The sequence below is a fragment of the Lichenostomus cassidix genome, chromosome 12, assembly GCF_008360975.1.
Source record: "Lichenostomus cassidix isolate B80296 chromosome 12, HeHo_3.0, whole genome shotgun sequence".
Classification (NCBI taxonomy): Eukaryota; Metazoa; Chordata; class Aves; order Passeriformes; family Meliphagidae; genus Lichenostomus; species Lichenostomus cassidix.
In genome coordinates this window covers 6521849-6540624 of record NC_139493.1, presented here as the reverse complement: position 1 = coordinate 6540624, position 18776 = coordinate 6521849, and the positions used below count along the sequence as shown (strand labels likewise).

At 37.5% G+C, this 18776-nt stretch overlaps 1 protein-coding gene across 3 annotated transcripts in view; it reads left to right on the top strand.

Moving 5' to 3' along the window:
* The window catches only part of ATXN7 (ataxin 7), an 84707-nt gene that overhangs the window by 30126 nt on the left and 35805 nt on the right, over nt 1-18776 (top strand). The gene's annotated exons all lie outside the window — the stretch shown is intronic.

The window sequence follows — 18776 nt, the reverse complement described above, 5'->3', positions numbered from 1 at the left end:
GCAGAAATCAGAGCGGCAGGGATAAGGTATGGGCCCAATGGACTTGAATTGCTTCTGGTATGAAAAATCACCAGGAGGTGGAACTGAGAGATGGATGTCCAGTGTGATGGGAAAGTTTTGCTTTAAAATAACCCTTAAAATTTACTTTGGCTTTGTACACTGGAACCTCCTTGTGCTGAGCAATCTTATCAATGTAAGAACATGTTAGAAACAATTGTGCTTATTAGTTATTTTCATACGTAATTGACATGACAGGATCTTTTGGCTCATGCAGTCACTGAATTACTGCTTGTGAACCAGCTAAAGGTGTGAATCCCCTGCCACTCACTCATGCTGTGATGAAGCAAGGATAGCATGCTGTATTATAATATGTAGATGAATTCCAGAGCTCCAAGGCAGAAAAATCTCATCCTCTTTGTGCATTTTTCCTATATTTTAAAATGAAGCTTTGCTGAAGTGCATTTTCCAAACTTGTTTGTGTGATAGTGGGAGTGAGTGCCATCGGATGCAGCCAGAGTGTTTTCAGACACTCAGTTCATCTTGGAGGTGCAGTAGATCTTAAAAAGAGGTTGATGTGTCTGTAGTACCTGACACTGTTTGATTTGAAAAAAAAAAATATTCTTAGTATCAAACTTCATAATCAGTACTTGAAGCAGTTTTTCAGGAGATCCTTGTTAACTTGTGCTGAATTTAGTTGGCTTTTAAAAATATTTCTAGCCCATTGTTGTGAAGAGGATCTCTAAATAGAGCTGTTTGTGTGAGTGTAGAGTTCATGTGTGGTGACTCTGACAGAATTCAACAGAGGCAACTTTTGCTTCTTGCAAAATTTAACAACAGGTTGGCTCATTTTGCTCTGTGGAAGAATGGAGAAGTTCTGGATAGAAACAGTGAGGACCAGAGTTGTTTATTGGGGCTGGGGGCCTAACCCTGTCTCACCACCCAAGAAACTCTGACACTCCCCACAGTAAATTTTCAATTGCTACAGGTTATCATGTATTTTTTTTTAAATAAAATGAAAACATGGAAAAAGAAAATCCAAAACAAGAAACCCAAAAGCAAGCCATCCCCACCCCCAAATCTATATTGGAGAGTCAGAGAGAAAGGGCACATGTACATCATCATTACTTACAGTATTACTTACTAATTTGTACAGCCCTTTTGAAGTGGTTGGGATAAAAGTCTGTTATATTCTTATATTGACACATAAAATAATTTTGAAATACTTAAAACTATAAAATTTTTTAAAAAGGAAACTGCAGCATCTCAGATGGGAAATTAAAAACATGGGGAGCAGAAAAAAGATTTGGTTAGACAATTTAAAATTGAGTGTTTCTTTTTAGTTGTGTATTCAGTGCATGCTAAAACTATGGTGTGTTTGCTAGATCTTAAGCACCTAATTCTTTCAGTTACACGTACAGCCCCTTTTTTTAGTTTTTTTGGCTGTTTTTGTGTGTGTTACATCCTTTGAGAGGTGAGCCCCTTGATACTGTCTATTTCAAGCACTTCTCTCGTACTGTCACCATAGCTTAGAGTTAACTGGCAACAAAGTAGAGGAGGAGGAAGGCAGAACATCTGTAACTTGGGTCACAGTCAGAACTGGTGCTGACTGTGGCCTGATGTAGCACAGTACCAGTCTTACTGCTTTTAGATTATACTGTCTTAATAAAGCAAGTGCTGAATTTTCTGTGGGAATGCAGATTGTCAGTTTTTGGTAGACACCTTCAGAAGATGCTCTAGAAGGCTTTGTGACAGTAGGAATCAGTCAGGAGAGCAAGTGGGAGCAAATTCTGTTCAGCATTGTGTCACCTGGTAACAGTTGAACTTCTGGTCTTTGACAGTTAATATGTCTTGGGGATTAAAAAAAAAAAAAAGACTCTGAACCTCTAGGGCATTCAGCAGAAGCTTTGAGGTTTGATTATATTAATTGCTATTAATGGTAGTTACCAGAGCTGTGACAATACTAAGAGCCATGTGATGAAACCCTTGTTCTTCCTGAGATCTTTCTACGCAGGGTTGAGCAGTGAAATCCAGGCCTGGAAGGCTCACTAGAAGCATCTTTATCACATAGACCCAAGGTCTAGAATTTTCGCAGCCCCAGGTTCCATAAATAATTAAAGCACTGGTGAAAGTTCTGTTCCAATATTAAGTTGTAAATACAAGTAAGAGACAGCATCTTATTTCAAATTTAAATTTGTTTTTATTCAGCCTTGGGAGGTGCTCAGTTGAGTTGATTTTTTGTTGTGTCAAATCATGTTAGAGATGCTTAGAGGGCTCTGTAGACCCTGACTACCAGCAAATACACGTGTGAGAATTTTTAATAGATTGAAATAAATATTTTAAGGTAGCAGTACAAAGTGCCACGCTTCTTTTTTGACATTCTGTGTACCTCTTCACAGTCTGTAATCAGATAAATCTCTTCTTCATTTCATTGCATTTTAATTGCCTATTTACACAAACTATTTTAAGGTTTTGTCGACTGGTTATCGTAAAACAATTACAGGGAGACTTTAAAATTGCATTGAACTGTTAAAGAAAATTGCAGAGGTTTTATGAGATTGCTTGAAAAACAAGCAATTTGAAAGGATGCTACTTTTGAAATTCTCTGCAGTGACTGGCCCTCCTATTTTTCTTGTTATTTTTTCCTTTAAATCCAAGTTCTGTTTACAATATTTAATTATTTCTGGCGAGATGAGTCAGATGTTATAAATAGAATATTGTGATGTTAGACTGCAAGTTAGAACTGTGTCATCTCATATGCTTTAAAGATACTTTGCAGGTTTTAGATATTACCATAGTATTAGTGTGATATGGCAAGGCCTTGGGGACATTGACTGGAACTGCAGCCACAAAACTGTCTTGATCTGTCCATAATATGTGAGGAGGCAGGATATTTTCTTTTTTATAAGAACCTTTTGAAATAGTTGTCTGTACACATACGTAACAGTCAGGAATTCACTGTTATCTAATGCTTCTTAAGTGGTATGTATGATTAGCTAGGTTATCCCTGTGCAGAAGACATGATGTCTTGATAATGCTTGGCTAAAGATTGGGTTTTGTATAGTTTCTGTGCTATATTTATCAACAAATATTCAGTGAGGGAAGAACAATGCAATAAATATGTAGAAATGTGACTTTCATACAATTTGGTAACTTTATCGTCTAATTAGAGCAGGAAAGACAAAAAGGCTTAGTGAAAGATACTTTTAAATAAATTAGGTTAAGAGGATGCAGATTACTCTCTCTAAGGTAACTATTTTAAAAGGTATTTGTTTCATTGCAGAAGATCTATAAAATCAAATATGTCCAGTTCTTACACCTCTCCTGGCTATGCCCAGCCTGGGACTGAACTGCTGGAGGTTGTCTGGGGATAGATGTGATCTCTTGCCTCTTACAAGGCAGAAAAGATTTCATCTTTCACAAACTGTTATAATACTTGACTTGTAATTAACTGTTCTAAATAATCTCTTGGATGCTTAAAAATTGTTTCTCTTCCTGTGCAATGAATGAAATCATCCACTGCTGTGGAAGTTTCCCTTATGTGTGATATTCAACGTTATTTCCTAGACATTCTTACAGTGTAGGTGACAGCACAAAGATGAATAGAGCTTTGTACTTACACTTCAGGCTTTTTAGCAGCAAGTGTTAAAATCTGACAAAGGGAATTCAAAGTATAATGCAGCAGAGTAGCACGACTATAAAAGCAGTTGTCATGGAAGGCAATAAATTTATTGTAATCTGTGTTCCCACTGCTAGAAGGCTTTGCACAGTCAAAAGCTGTCCCTGCTTGTGCAGGCTGTATGCAGCTGTGAGCCAGGACTGGTGCTGGTGGCTCTCACACTGATTCTTGTGGCAAGTCAGACACTCATGGTAACCTCAGATACTGTGAGGTATGACAGGATATGACTTCATCAAAGTAAACTGCACACACAGCTGCTGCCACATTGCTCAGAGTCACGATTGCTAGCTTTGGAAATGGCAAATATTCTGGTTTATTGGCTCAGGTAGATTGGAAATACTCAAATGTTTAGTTACTTGTGTTTGCATGCTGCCCATCAGCCCTGTGGAATAAGCTGGTTTGTGGTAAACTGTTTTCCAAATGAGAAAGATTGTTTATTTACAAGCTCACCCCTACTCTCCTACTCTGATCTCCACTCTCAATAGCTTTGGTATAGTGCATGGACAAACTTCATTGATAATACAAGGGGAAAGGGATAATTGGTTATACCTAATTTTTCTTCTGGGGGGATTATACCAGGCAGAAAACTTAAGCAGTGTTCTTGATCTGCTCTTCCTTCTGTTGCTAAGCAGGACTTGAATCTTCATCGACTGTCTAGTGCAACAGAAAATGCAGCATTCTCAACTGGCACTGAAAAAATGTGTACAAAGGAGCTGAAGGACTAAAATCCTGTAGGGAACAATTTTAAGGTTAAGTCCATGTTGTATGCTTTGGTTCTGAAATCTAGAGCTGAAGGTTTTCTTTGCAGGCAAGTTGGTTGGATGCTTTCTAGCTGATACAGTTGCCTGGAAGTCCTATAGCAGCTTGCCTTAAAATGAAGTGTGGAGGCTTTAATGAGTTAAATTTGAAAATCAAGTCCTGTGATGAATACACAGTAAATTGGATATTTGCTTTCCATGGACATCAAATTCTGGTTTATTTTACCCTTCGTAAATTTAACTTTCAGTCTATGGTTTTGTTCATTGACTGCGTAAGTGGCATAGTAGAAGTTTTGAGTAGGAAAATGGGAGTTCTGCTGGTTTATTAAGTGTTACCTGGGGATGTAGGGTCTTGTGAGCCACTGAAGTCAGCAGAGTTTTTCTTGTGAATGGAAGGAGGATGTAGGACCAGGTAGTGGGGGTCAGTGGGTGAGAGAGGAGGCAGCCACGTTCTCTGCAACCTCGAGATCAGACAGACACCAAAGTACTTCACTATGCAAACATTTAATTGTCAGTCCCTAGATATTATAGCCATGGCTTTGTCAAGGTATATATAGCCTAAATTACACCCTCTGGCTATTGTTACAGGTGAAAATACGGAGGAAAATCTGTATCAGTTTACACCTAGGGTGTGGTTCTACAATCTTTTTTTTTCCTCCTAGTAATGCTGGATTAAGCAGCTTCTCTGTTTCTGCTGAGTGAAACAATTGTGAAATAATAGTTGTATTCTAACTGTAAAGTTGTTTCCAAAACAAGGTGCTGGCTGCTTAAAGAATGTGAATTTTCCATCACGTATTTGGTCTGGTAATCCTAGAATCCGTTGGACTGTGCTTGATTATGTCTCTTTTCAGCGTGAATCTGATCTGAGTTTTACATGTCTGCCTACAAGGCTGTATAGCATGGTAGATCTCGTATCTTGGTTATCTTTGAGTGTTAAAGATGTTGTGTCAGTGAATAACTGCAGTGTAAATCAGGATCAGTCGTAAGAGGTATATTGTGAAAACTAAATGAAAAATAAGAACTAGTTTATATTATTATCATTAATTAGTATGTTTTTAATTCCTTTTTTGTAATTAGTTATGTCAGGAGATCGGGTAATAGAAATCAGAAGTTTTTCTAACATTCCTGAGGTGGTTCTCAGTAACTTTGTGGACTGGAAAAAATACCATTTAAATTTGGGTTACTCCACTGAACAAGACTTACAGCATCATTTATCTTTATCTCTTACCAGAGGGTTGTTGCAAATGATGCCAAAAGGAGAAAGAGGCATCATTTATACAGTATACATAAATGTGTTCCATACCAAATATTATTTTTATGCCTTCAAAACAAATCTGTAGTTGTGTGGAATATCCAGAAGCCTCAAACGCTGCAAAGATTTGGGTTAACTGGCGATACTTTTGATGGATATGTCAGAGAAATAGAAAGTATTTCCAATAGTCAGACAGTGTAGGTGTTGGATTATTGAGACAGCCCTGTAAAATAATTTGGAAAGCAGTTTTAAAAATAATAAATTTTCTGAAGAATTTTCCCAGGAATGTTGAAATTGTCTGTTTCATTCGTGTTCAATTAGAATGACTCTAGAAATGTATTACAGGAGTGTAACTTGCCTCTGACAACTAAAAGACTTTGCTGTGCTTTGGTTTATAAGGAATATAATTTTGGAGTTTAGAATGTTCAGAAAATTTGTTTTTTAAAGCAGAGAATCTGTGTTTGAATACGTCTGTTCTGCTCTGCTGAGAGATGGCAGTAGTCCTGCTCTCACTGGTATCAAGTGGAAGTATTTGAGAGGAAAGGCCTAAATTAATTTCCTGATAGGCAGCATTTACTTCATAAAAGTACTTAAAGATGAATTCCCAAAAGCAATTTTGTTTTTCATTTCTGTGAAGTTACGTTACTCAAATCAACTGTCTAGAAATTCTGCTTGTTAAGGAGCTTCTCTTCCATACTGTAGTTTGTAATTTATAGAGGAGAAGTTTTGAGCCAAATTCAATATATCTGTGTTGCCTACCAAAGGCAGTGTAGTATGTGCTTATATAACGGATTGCAAATTTTTGTCCTAAATACAGATTCTGGGTTTTTTTTGTGGCCAAGTGACTGAAGAAAGAGTTTTACTACCAGTTGTGTTATTAGATTGTGGGGGAAATATCAATGTCTGAGCTGTACCTGATATGATCTGATTATGGTTTGTACCTAGGCTGGGTAGAGCCCTCTCCTTGTCTCATATTTCTTCCGTAGAACTTGCTTTAAGAGCCAGCTGACTGTGCCTGGCTGTTTCAACACCACTACTTCCATGGGGTGTTGGAGAAGTCGTAAATGCATCAGTTCTTGTTTGGGAGGTTTTCTTTTGGTTCTGCCTGACTCCCACCTTATGCCCTGAAATGTACAGTCAGAGACCATCGTGTCATTTGCTAGAATAAAACTTGTAAGTCACTTTTCTTGTTTTTGTGGCCTGAATTTAATGATCTGAAGCGTTAGCTCGATAGCCTTGGAGATAAGAATACTATTTTTATCTGCAGAGTAGGTAGAGCACAGGAGTAAAATCTTCAGTGCACTGTCAACATGTCTCATCTGAGGCTTGTTTACAACTGCTTGGAATGCAAAAGGGGTTCTCTGTGCAACACTGCAATTCTCTGTCCTCCTGCTGACGCCATCTGAAATTGTCATGGATAACCACAACAATGTGAGGAAAGGCTCCTGTCCCAGGAAAGGGCCAAAATCCCAGCCTGGATAGATGGTGCTCTTCATTGTGAAATAGGAAGACATGATTGATGGTAAGGTGCGGCATCATCAGTTTTATTTATAATTTAATCCCTCCAAGACTTCTCCAGCACTCATGTGAGAGGTGTTGTGACCGAGGTCTCGCAGGGAGTGTGGCATCGTTCGTCATCGCAGTGACTCAGGGTGATGTCACCAACTCACGGGAGCATTTGGGGTGTCCTTACTGTTATGGTGGCCTGGCAATACCCTTTCCTGGACTCCTTTGGCATCTTTCCCCAAGTGCTCCACGCTGTTGCTGGAAGCAAAAGCTTTTGAGCAATTTCCAAACACAAAGCGGTGCATTGTGGGCCAGCGCTGGGAGGACTGGCTCAACAAGTTTGGCAGCAGCAGCTTTGGCTTCCTGCCTACCCTGGATAGGCACCAGTAGAGATTGCCATAGTCTCCCAGTGAGTTTGAGCTGAAGATCCCAGCCTAGGTCCTGAAATTCATGTGTGTGCAACTGCTGTGGCTGGCAGAGGATCTGCTTCTGTTGTAAACCGTGGTTTTGTTATCCTAGACGTGTTTGCAGTAGTTATCTTTTGTCTGCTTTAGGAAGGTGGATCTGTTATTTGTTTTCAGTGTACTGGAGGGTGGTAAACTCTGCAAATTTGTTAAAATATCAAAGGATCCTGTTTACCTTTCAATTTTCTGTTGTCTGTTTAATCTTACTGTTTTCATCCTGAGTCATCCAGGGGCAGTTAACTGGTGCTCTGAAAGGTCCTTTTCTGTGTGTTTTTTAAATACCAGTTCTGTGTTCTTTGTTTTTCTGTTTCTTGATACTGACCCCATGTGTCTTTTGTGACTTCTTCTTTGCAAATAGACCTCATCTTGTAACATGATGCATCAGGACCCCTATTGAGGTCTGGGGGGTTCCTGGGGGAGCAGGACACCACCTGCCTGTGTCTCATTGCACAGTTTTGTTCTGAATATGTCTAATCTTATATCGGTGTATGGATGACTTTATATTATCAGGTTTATTGGGTTTATGTCCTTTTTGACGTGAGATATCTGAAAATTAAAGCTGGTGGCCATTTCAGTACCTTCTCCCAAGGGTAGAGCATTTTGCTCCCTAGCTGGCCTACAAAAGGGAGAAAAGTTCTTTTTTTCACCTCCCACTATGTGTTTAGGTCCATTCATACATATCCAATACCTTCTTCCCAATTGTGATGAGTGCTGTTATCTGCAGACATACCAGAGGAGGGAAGTAGTCTTAGAAGTATCTATCAAAAATGTGACTTGGACCAAACCAACCAAATCAAAACATTAATAGTCTGAGCAAATTCTTTTCTTCTTTCCTTTTGTTTTGTTCTGCTGGAGGCGTTAACTTCTGTGTACATCCCAAGTGGGCTGGTGTTCTGGTTATGTTAACAAGGCCCAGACAATGAAAGAGCAGAAAAGCTACTTTAAAATGTGCCAGTCCGTTCAGATCTTCTGCATGTATGATCTAAGGGATCTTCATTTTTTAATACATCTTAATTTAAAAATACTAAAAGTTGCAGTCCTTCCCAACCTGTTTTTATTTAAGAGTGAAATGGGTGGTTTCAGTAGTGGAAAGCTAGTGCCAGATATGGAAGATAATACCTGGTGCAGATTTGTTCACCCAGTGTTTTCAAAGTTTTGGGGTTTTTTCTGTAACACACATTTAATGTGTTTTCTGTATGTCTGGAGATGGAATTCTGGAAGATTTTCTGAAGGCAGGCTCTGAAAATAAGGCAAATCCACTCCTAACAGTGAAGAAATAAATCTTAGAATAAAGATAGCAATGGGTTTATTCTAAAGAGGAGGTGACATGCAAAGGCATTTCCTAAATTTCTTCTTTGAAAGAATCCAAAATTCCATAACTATAAAAAAAAATTCGCTTCCACAAAGATTTTTTTAGGCTGAATTGTATTTGTGTTGTATTACAAATAGCCAGCAGTGAAATTACTGACCTTATTGGGTGAACGGGTAGCCTGATTTTTGTTCCTTGCTTACCTATTTAGTTCATATAACTGTGTCAGAGGACAGCTAGCACTGGTTTAAAGCTAACCCTTCTGAGCAGGTGGATCCCCTCTTGGAAGGAAGGCTCTGATGACTGTAGCTCTGTATGTGCTGGAATATAGCAACTGTAAGAAGACTCAAGGTTTACTAGTTCCTCAGCTAGATAATTGAAATAGTCATATTTCTTTGTCTGAAGGTATGCAGTAGCCAAGTAGAAAATACTTTGTGTAACTACATGTGTGTTCAAATACATAAGAAGTAGGTTAGCCCTTTTGCTGCACTATAATAACAAAAACACTGTTTTATTTTCCACTTTATCTTTTAATCTTATTAAATATCACAGTGCTGTTGGGGTTTTTTTGCTATAGTGCATTTATATGCCTGTTGCTGTGCAACTCACGTTATTTTTTTTTATTGTATCAAATCAACTCCCAGTAAATCTGCAAAGCAAAGGAAGTAAATTTTAATGGAAAAACTAATAGTGCCTGCCAAATTGAGAGGAGTGAGGAAGTGTAAGCTGGTATGTGAAAATCAACAGGCATCAGTTTCCTTATGGCTATATTAGGCATGACTGAAACAGTCTTATTTTTGAGGTGGATATTGCAGTGCATGGAGAATGGGAGTGGCAGGGGTGGGGTGATTTTAGGTAGTTGGGTTGCCTAATAAAAGAAAATATTGATATACATTCAGTTGACAGATCCTGTGTATTATTTGCCTGACTTCTTAATTTTTATTATTATTATTATTTGAATATGCTGATTTGCTCCGTCAAATTATCAGGTGCATGATGTGAAAAGTGGTCAGAGTATTCTTTGCACAAAGATGTGTTGCCCTTGCACAGTCAAAGAATTAACACCATGCTGTTGTCACTCAGGAGCTGGGGCTGTGGCCAGCAGGGAAGAAAGGGAAGAGATGGAAGGGTGAGCGCTGTGCAGCAGGGAACAAGATGCACTTTATTATTGCTGAATTTTGGTGTGTTCTATCACAAAAGATGTAGTCATGGGCACATTGGATTCCTCCAGTTCCCTTTAGTAAGAAAACGTGTAAATCTGAGTGGCTGTTCCTGCTCTGCTCCCTCAGTTACTGAGTTACAGCCAGCACCCAGCTGCATGGCTGGGTATGGACAGTCACACAGCAAAGTGACAGCAAAAACCACACACGCCAGGGTTTTTTCCATTAAAAGCATGTCTAGGTAGGAGATGGGAGAGGCTGAGAAGCCTGGAACGTGTTCACCATTTGCAGTCACGTCGTATCAAAATACTTCTGCTGCAATGAGCAGTTTTATGTAAACTGTGAGTTTAGGTTTAAATAAAACAAACTTCCTTTTTCCTACTCCAGAAGTACAGCTGCTGCAGAGTACACGGAGTGCTGTGTGTGAAACAGGAGAAAAATACCAAACCTGTTGATGTTAAAACAATTCATAATTGTGGTGTGCTTCAGGCTATGTGACTTAAGATACATTTTAGAATATTCTATGGATGATTTATTTCAGTTTAATTGAGGTTGTGTTTGACTAGTGGCTTACCCAGAACTTTTCTCTCCCCTCATAATAGACCCTGGTTTTCTGAATAATAATTGAAGTGTTTCTCTATGCACTTTCATATTAGCTTAGTTCAGATTTTAATTTTACTGTGCAAATTATAGGGTTTTTACTCCCTGAATTCAGTTTCAATTTTGTATCATAATTGCAAAACTCAATTCATTTTTGAGGGTTCCTTAAGCTATTTTAGAATTGGATTTTTAATTTTTTTAACAGAAAAACACAAATAATAGTTTGGCTTTTCCAAAATACAGCAGCGGCACGATGAGATCATGCCACCTAAAAATAATGGATGACTTTGAATGAAGATATCTTACATGACAAATTGTGTATTCAACATTTTGTAATATACAAATTGGTTGGAGAAATTTAAAATATCTTTAGGTCTGAAAACTCATTAAAAAGTAAATGGGAATAGTTTTTGCAGATGACTGACTTCATTCAAATTGCTGATGAAAAATTGATGTAACAGGATACGATGTGTGTGGGGAGACTTATAAAGCTTTTCAGCAGATTAAAATATGCTACTTGTATTTCATTGAGAAATTTGCTCATCAGTCTTTCTACAGACAATCTTCTGTAATCTTGTTCACTGAAATTATGTATTATTCTGTATAATAAACTTAGAAAACCTGTTTAATGGTTTGAATGAACAACTTGACATGCATTTTGTGTTAGATTTTCCAAAAAATTAATTGTGTGTAGATGAATTCATATACAAAGAATTTAACTAAATACTTAGATGTCTGCTTTAATATGCTTTATATATAATTACAGGAACATTGAAATCTTGGGAGCCTAAAATTAGAACTCCCAGCTGCACGCTAGGCTGCAGGTGCACGTGTGCATGACACACTTCTCTCTGCTATCTGCTGCTCAGTTTTTATCCTTGGGTACGATACAGACATTTCCCAGAACTGGTAAATTTTAGAGAACTAAAATTTAGTGTTTCATTCTGCATCCTTGCTGAGAGAGAGAGGAATGGCTCTGGGGGAATTGCTGTGCCCATAGCCTTGCACAGGGATTGCTGTTTGGCTTTGCACAGAGGATTGGTGCTGCCTGCAGCAAACCTTTTTGCAGGAGCTGTGAAGCTTGAGGGGATGGAGCTTTGGGAATGTAACATGGCTGAACCTATGGAAAAGAGGTAGGTCATCCTTTACTCTTTCACCAGGCATCATTCTGGCTTGAATTTGGGGAAAGTGAAGTAAAATCTACAGAGTAGTAGCTTTGAAAATACAAACTGTCATGAATTTTGAAAGGAGACTGAACAGAGAGGACTCCACTTCTAGAGATGAAATATTCTATCAGTAGTAGAGATTTATGACGGTGATCAAATCTCATAATGCAGCTCCTGTGTCTAGTTAAACCAGATTGTGGGGATTTTTTGTCTTGAACTGAAAGTCATTTCTCTGAGCCAAAACTTTGAGGTTTGAGGATTCAATAAAATGCTGGGTAATTGCTGTGTTTGCCAATGTGGAAAACACAGTAAAATCAGTTAATCAAGTCTTCAGCTGTTCCTTCCTTCAGCTGATCAGTCAGCAACTGTTCAGTGAAACAAAGTTCATGCACTTGTGCTCAGAACCCAAGGAGAGTTGTGCCTTTCAAATGTCCCTTCAAGTGGCTGGGCTTCCAAAGCTGTCTGTGCAGGAAGTGTAAGGTACTTAATGTACGGAGTGGAGTTGGCAAGGAATTTAAAAAATGGGTAACCTTGAAGAAAATACTTCAGCAATTCTTTCCTCTGAACCTAAATGAAACAGCTCAGATATGGGAATGTGCATTTGGTTTGTTCTGTTTTGTATTATAAGTCTGTTTTGTATCTGAGGCAACATGACCACAAACCTTATGGGAGAGATTTTTTTAAAACAGTGTTTCTGTGTGTAGATTTGATCATTTTATGTTTGGTTTGTTTGACTATATGTATGTTCTTTGCAGGCACAAATTTGTTAGGCCTGCACATATGGTTCATAAAATACTTGTGTTCTATTAATACCTAAGTGTTCATTACTTGAAATTTTGCAGAAAAACCCCAAGTATGTATGTTTTATTAGAATCTCTTATTTTGGTTTAAAATTTGTGTTAACCAGAGCACTCTAATTTCTATGTGGGTTTAGTTATTTTGTTCATCTGTTTAAAAATATTCTTCTTTCATTATCATCTTGCATGTGTAGTAGTTTAATTTTACTTCAGCATTGATAAGTATACAAAACCACAGGTGTTCGTGAATGATAAGCACTTGAGTGTTTCTCCAAAATATTTTGGAAAAATGTTGTTTAGAAAATAATGTTTTAGTTACAGAAACTGAAGGGTATGTATATGAAAGGGAAGTTTTGAGGTCCTAACTTGGATCACTTGATTTTTTTAATAAAACATTCATATCAGTTAAAATAAGGGCATGTATTACTTCGAATAGATGGGAGCTTTACTCAAGATAACCAGGTTAGTTAAGATACATTGCAGTGCTGTTTGTAGCTGCCTCAGTTTGCAGCCAAGATCCTCCTTGTGCCTGAAGATTACCTGTTATTGACAATTAATGATGTCAGCAGTAGATTCAGCAGGACTTACCTGCTGTGCAGATTTCTTGGCAGAAGTTTAGTTTTTTGGGCCAGCTAGGAGTCATTAGTCTGGCAGTAATAGCTGAGCTTTCTGTCTGAAATTGGCCTGGTTTTGGTACAATATATTTCATGTGGTCCTCGGTGCTTGTTAGTCACCTTCCTTCTCCCTCCTTGTGCCTTTCCCTCAGATCACAAGTTCTTAAAAATAGTAATTTGAGAGGTTTTGTCTGCTTTCAGATGCTAAATGACATTCATCTTCACCAGAGCCATAAAGGATAAAACACTAGAAGTATTTTTATTATTTCATCAGGTACCCGAGACACGTGTTACCAGCAAATTATGGGAGCTATCAAAAATTTCTTTTCCTTCAAGGTGTCAACTGCGGAGAGTTGTGTTATCTTAAATAGAAGTTCTACTAAAAGTGTGCCTGTAAGGAAGAGATCTGCTAGTTAAGTTAAAACAAGGTGTACTCGCATATTTTTTACCTTCGTATGATCAAGACTAATTACCTTCTAATGAGAAGAGAAAACCCAGCTAGTACAGAGCAAATGTATTCAAGATAGCTGTTGGTGTACATTATTTGAATTTACTTGGTCCATGAAGTAAATAGTTCAAACAATCCAGATTTTGGCAACATTCCAAAATAATGGGATCTATTTACAATTTCCTTAAATAGTACTTCTGAAACAGTTCCCTGATGTCTTAAAGGAAAACCTAGTGACTTGATAAAAGCTGGTACATTTACTTAAGGTAGATTTGGATCAAACTCCACTAAAAAAAATTAATTCTGTGTTTGGGAGGTTATAAAGATAATAGGGAGTTATATCTGGTCTGTGAGTATAAATTTAATAGTGTAGGGCACTGTGGTTTTAATGCATCTAATATTAACTATCATGATTAAAATTTTCTGGAAGTATAACGAGGTTGGTGTAATGCTGAAAGCATGTTATGCTGTGCTGTGGAATCTTTGTAGCCAAAACCTTTTACTGTTCACATCAGGCATCAGCCTACAATGTCCATTGTCAGATTGCACTTAGTGGTGAGTAATATGTACATGTTTGTCATAGATCAGACTTGGACTTTAAAAACTAATCTTAATAAGCAGGTGTTTATGATGGGAGTGGATAGGGAAGAATGTGCATTAGCAGTGTCTGGCTTAAAAGTATTTCTGCAGAGCTCTTACATATTCTTGTCACTTTGTTGATCAAGTTTTCTCTTTTGTCATAACCTTGATAGTTTGTTCTTTGCCCTTTCACTTCTGCCCTCTGTAGTTTTGCTTTCTCTTCCTCTGGTTCAGTTTTCGCTCTCCTCTTTTTTTGAGTTGCAGTAAGCAGACTTCTGGCAAATAGGAAACTTGTGTTCTGCTCTCTGCACACAGCCAGGATTAGGGCTCCCCTTACCCTCTTCCTCCAGCAATTGCTGTCCTGGAGATCATAACCTCACTTTTTGTTGATATTTCATATAATTTCTAGAAGGGATGTTGTTTTGTTAGATACTAGGATAGATGGATTGTGCAATGGTCCCAGTCTGAAAAGGGACAAGATTTGTAGGAAATTTGATAAATTTTGGGAGTTAGAAAAATCCAATTGAAATATGCAGCTGTGGTAGTCACTGAAGTCTAGTGGCTCAATAAATGCCAGCTGCTGGCCTGCTCTCTAACTGAGGTGGTTTTAGCCTGTTTTATGTGTTCTGTTTTATGTTTTATGTGTTATGTGATGTTAAGTAATAGAATTGAGAGATTGAGAGTACACTGGCACAGTTAGTTTTAATGAGCATGAGCATGAATTTCTGTAGTGTAGCTGTACTGAAAGAGAATGCTGGAAATACTAAGAAGTTATTCAATCAGCTGTGTGTTTCCACAAAGTGTTTCAGAGAAGAAGAGATGGCAGATCAGTGTAAGAAAGTTTTCCAGATGATGCATGCTGAGCTCCATTTTTACTTGATGTACAATATGCCAAATTATCCATTATTGCTTTTTCTTTTTTTGTTAGAAAATGATGCTACATTGACCTTTTACAAGCAAGAAGCATTTTCCTTATTACATGCTAAACAAGCGATGCAGTTTTCTCAGCATTGCATTTGGCATGGGCTTGTTCTAGTCTTGGTAAAGAGTGCAGTAATGCATCACTTAAAGTTACTTATTTTAAAATAACTAAGTTACATTTGAAAGGAGAAGTGAATTCTGGAGGTCACAATGTCCAGAGGCTTCCTATTATGGAGGTAAATGAAGTTGTTTATGTTGTTAACAGAATTAATGTAACTAGGAGCTCTTATAATACTATCTGTGTGTTGATACTATGAATACTGTATGGAAAGATACATGGAAAGTTTGAAGTCTTGATTTAAATTTTTAGTTTGACCTTGAAAAATATTCCCAGATGGAGGGAGTTAAATGAGCCCAGCTTTGAAAGAGGAACATATGAATCATGGTTGCCAGGCTCTTCCTTCAGAGGCACAGGCTTTACATAGTGAAGTATTTCAAAAAGTAATCTTCAAACCCAGAGTAACAGTGCATTGAGATGACACTGGTGAAATACTATAAACTTCATTAGACTTTTAAATAGAGAATGAGCATGTCATGCAGTAGAAGAGGTATAAAGTATTAGAATATCAACTGCTTGATATATGTGATCTTTCATAAATGGCTGAGGGGGGACAGGAAAATTGGTACCTATTCATGGTACATGCTTCTTATGTAAGTTTTGTTAAGCTGTAATGTATATTGTTCTCTAAAATTTGCATGGCCTAATTTGTCACTCCCCAAACAGTGCCACATAGGTATTTATCCTGTTGGAACACAGAAAGAGAAATAAGATTTCCCTGAAACTTGAGCTTGCTCTGCTCAACTAATGACAGTGAAGCACAGTAAAGATGTGGGAGCTTAACTGCCTAAGAATGAGGCTCCTGGGTTGGGAAGTGTGGACTCAAGTGTCTTCCAGTTACCTTAAGTGATCTTGGTTGGGTCACACTCCTTACAGTTTCAAAGCCGTTGTTAAATTGCATTTAGTCCTCTAGCCTTTGCTGCTTCCTCACCAGTTACGTTGAGATGCTGCTCTGATACCAGTGCTGTAGGAGAATAGATCTTTTACATTGATTTGTGTGGTCTGGCTGGAGTCTTGTACATGACTTCCTCTGGAATCAGGTTGTGATCTTGAGTGTGCAGCAAATCTTTTTCTCTGTGTCAAGTGGTTTTACTCTTAGAATGGTCCTTTGTGAGTCTGTGAATTTGCTGGTATTCTGTCATTGCTTTCTGTCACTTGGAGCTAAGGTTTTAAAACTGAAGGTGTTTCACAGTGTAAAGGACATTTGTAAATTATTCTTGGGATCCTCAAGCTGAAATAGGAAAACACTTTTATTTACATTAATTTCTGTCAATTTGTCTCAGTTAATATTTAAAATTGCCATTCTGTATTGCCACCAAATATTCATAGAAGGTTTCTTAGAGTGGTGGTACTTGGATGTGATGTCTCAGAGTGGTGTGAAGGAGTGCTTTACCTTGCAATCCTTCTCTCAATGATTCCCCCCTGCATTCGGTACAAGCTGGTGTAAAATCTGAAGATCCAGCGTGGTCTGAAAGGTACAGCCATGGGAACAAGTTCCAGGGTGTGGATTTACAGTTCCCTAGGCATCACATGGGAGCAGCCTCTCTGTGGGCTATTAGCAACATAAATGTCAGGCAGTGCACACTGTCACTGCCCCATTCATCCTAGTGTATTGGTACCCAGGTGAAAGTGACCCTGGAGTATTTGCACATGTGTGGAATCTTTTACATGCAGGCATACCCAAAGAGCTCCTGCATGAAATATTAGCAGTGAGATCTAAGCTTATACTTGTTTTCTTATGTAGCTTAATATTAGATCACAGAAAGTAGATATTGAAAAATAGAAGTTTGTTATTCTTACCTGATCTTTTCCCCCATAGCATATATTTACTAGTTTTGCCTAGTTTGCAGTAGTTGGGTGTGCCAGAGGTCTTAATGCTTTTTTCAATAAATATCATATAAATAAATAAGCAAGAGTTGCTACTTAAAGAAGGGCAAATCAGATTATTTGTTTATTTGCTGTAACCTCAGTTGAGAAAAGGTGCCTGTGACTTAGGTGAGTGTAGCTGTGATCTCTCTCAGCCAAGTCAGATGTCTTCGGTGATTGCATTTGCATCCAACTGCAAAATCCAGTTGGGGCTGTTCTTGCAGGTGTCATGCTTAATTTTGATGTAGCACTGGTAAGATTTTTGGAACACGTGGGATAGACCTTATGTCTTTAAATAAAAGTGTTTATTTTTTTATGATGAAGATACATACTAATTCTGGGAGCAGTTTTGGTGTGGGTATGTTCTCTGTCTGCGAGAAATAAAGTGGGCAGGGCTGATGGTGTCATTCTGGCAGTGGTTGCTTTGCATTATGGCACACTCAATGTGCAACATGCTCATTTTATTTCATAATTGCTGTTCTAATAATGAACACAACAGTGGATGTTGCTAAAAGTATACATAGGCAAATTAGTAGCTGTAAAACAAAACTCTGATGTCAGTTCTAGCACAGGAGTAAATAAGTTTAACTTATTTGATAAATTACTTTTGATAAAGTAAATTTATTTTGATAAATTTGTATTTATTTTATTTGATTAAATTATTTATTAAGATAAATCTAGTACTTGAAGGTTTTTATAAGAAAATAAGCTTGCGTTTGTCAATTTTTTACCTTTAAATAATGTTAAATAGTCACGTATTATGTTTGCAATTTTTTGTCTTTAAATGATTGAATAATGGTTTTAGTTATAGAAATGTAGTATACCTTTAAGTTGTGTAGTGAATTCTGTGTTTATTGCTCCGGTAGTCTCTGAATGCAGTTATAACTGTTAAATATATTCTTAAACTGTATTCTTAAAAACAGAATTGTAGAAACTAATTTTATTAGTAAAAGTCTACAAGTATGTGTGTTATCTCTGCAATCCACACATGCTCTGACATACTGTTATCTCTAGTTCTCTCTCCTATATAGCTGTTACATGGATCTCTGGCAGCAGATGGCTGGACTATAATGCACTGTTAAACAAATAAAACCATTAGGCATGTAATTCTGCCCGGTAAATGACTGTGTGTTTAAAATGGTTTAAAAAAAATTAAATAGAAAATGAAGTTCACTTTTGAATTCATTTAATGACATTGGAAAAAAATCCAAACCCCTTTCAGAATACATAAAACATCGCCTCTTATGTCATGTTTGTCTCAATTGAAGTCAGTCTTTTTTTATTGCATTCTTGCATCTGGTACAAAATAATCAGTCCTAAATCAGTTTTTTAATAGATGTTTTCTACAAGTAATCGCTCATTTTACATTTATCTTTGTAGGAAGATTTTTGCTTTTGTAATACTGCAGCACAAAATTATCTATTGCATTATATGCTCTTTTTTCCTCATTTTCAAATTTGATACAAATGTCTCTAAAATTATGATTCAACACTAGTGTCATGGCTCTGTAATTAAACTGTTTTTCAATAATTGTCAGCAGCT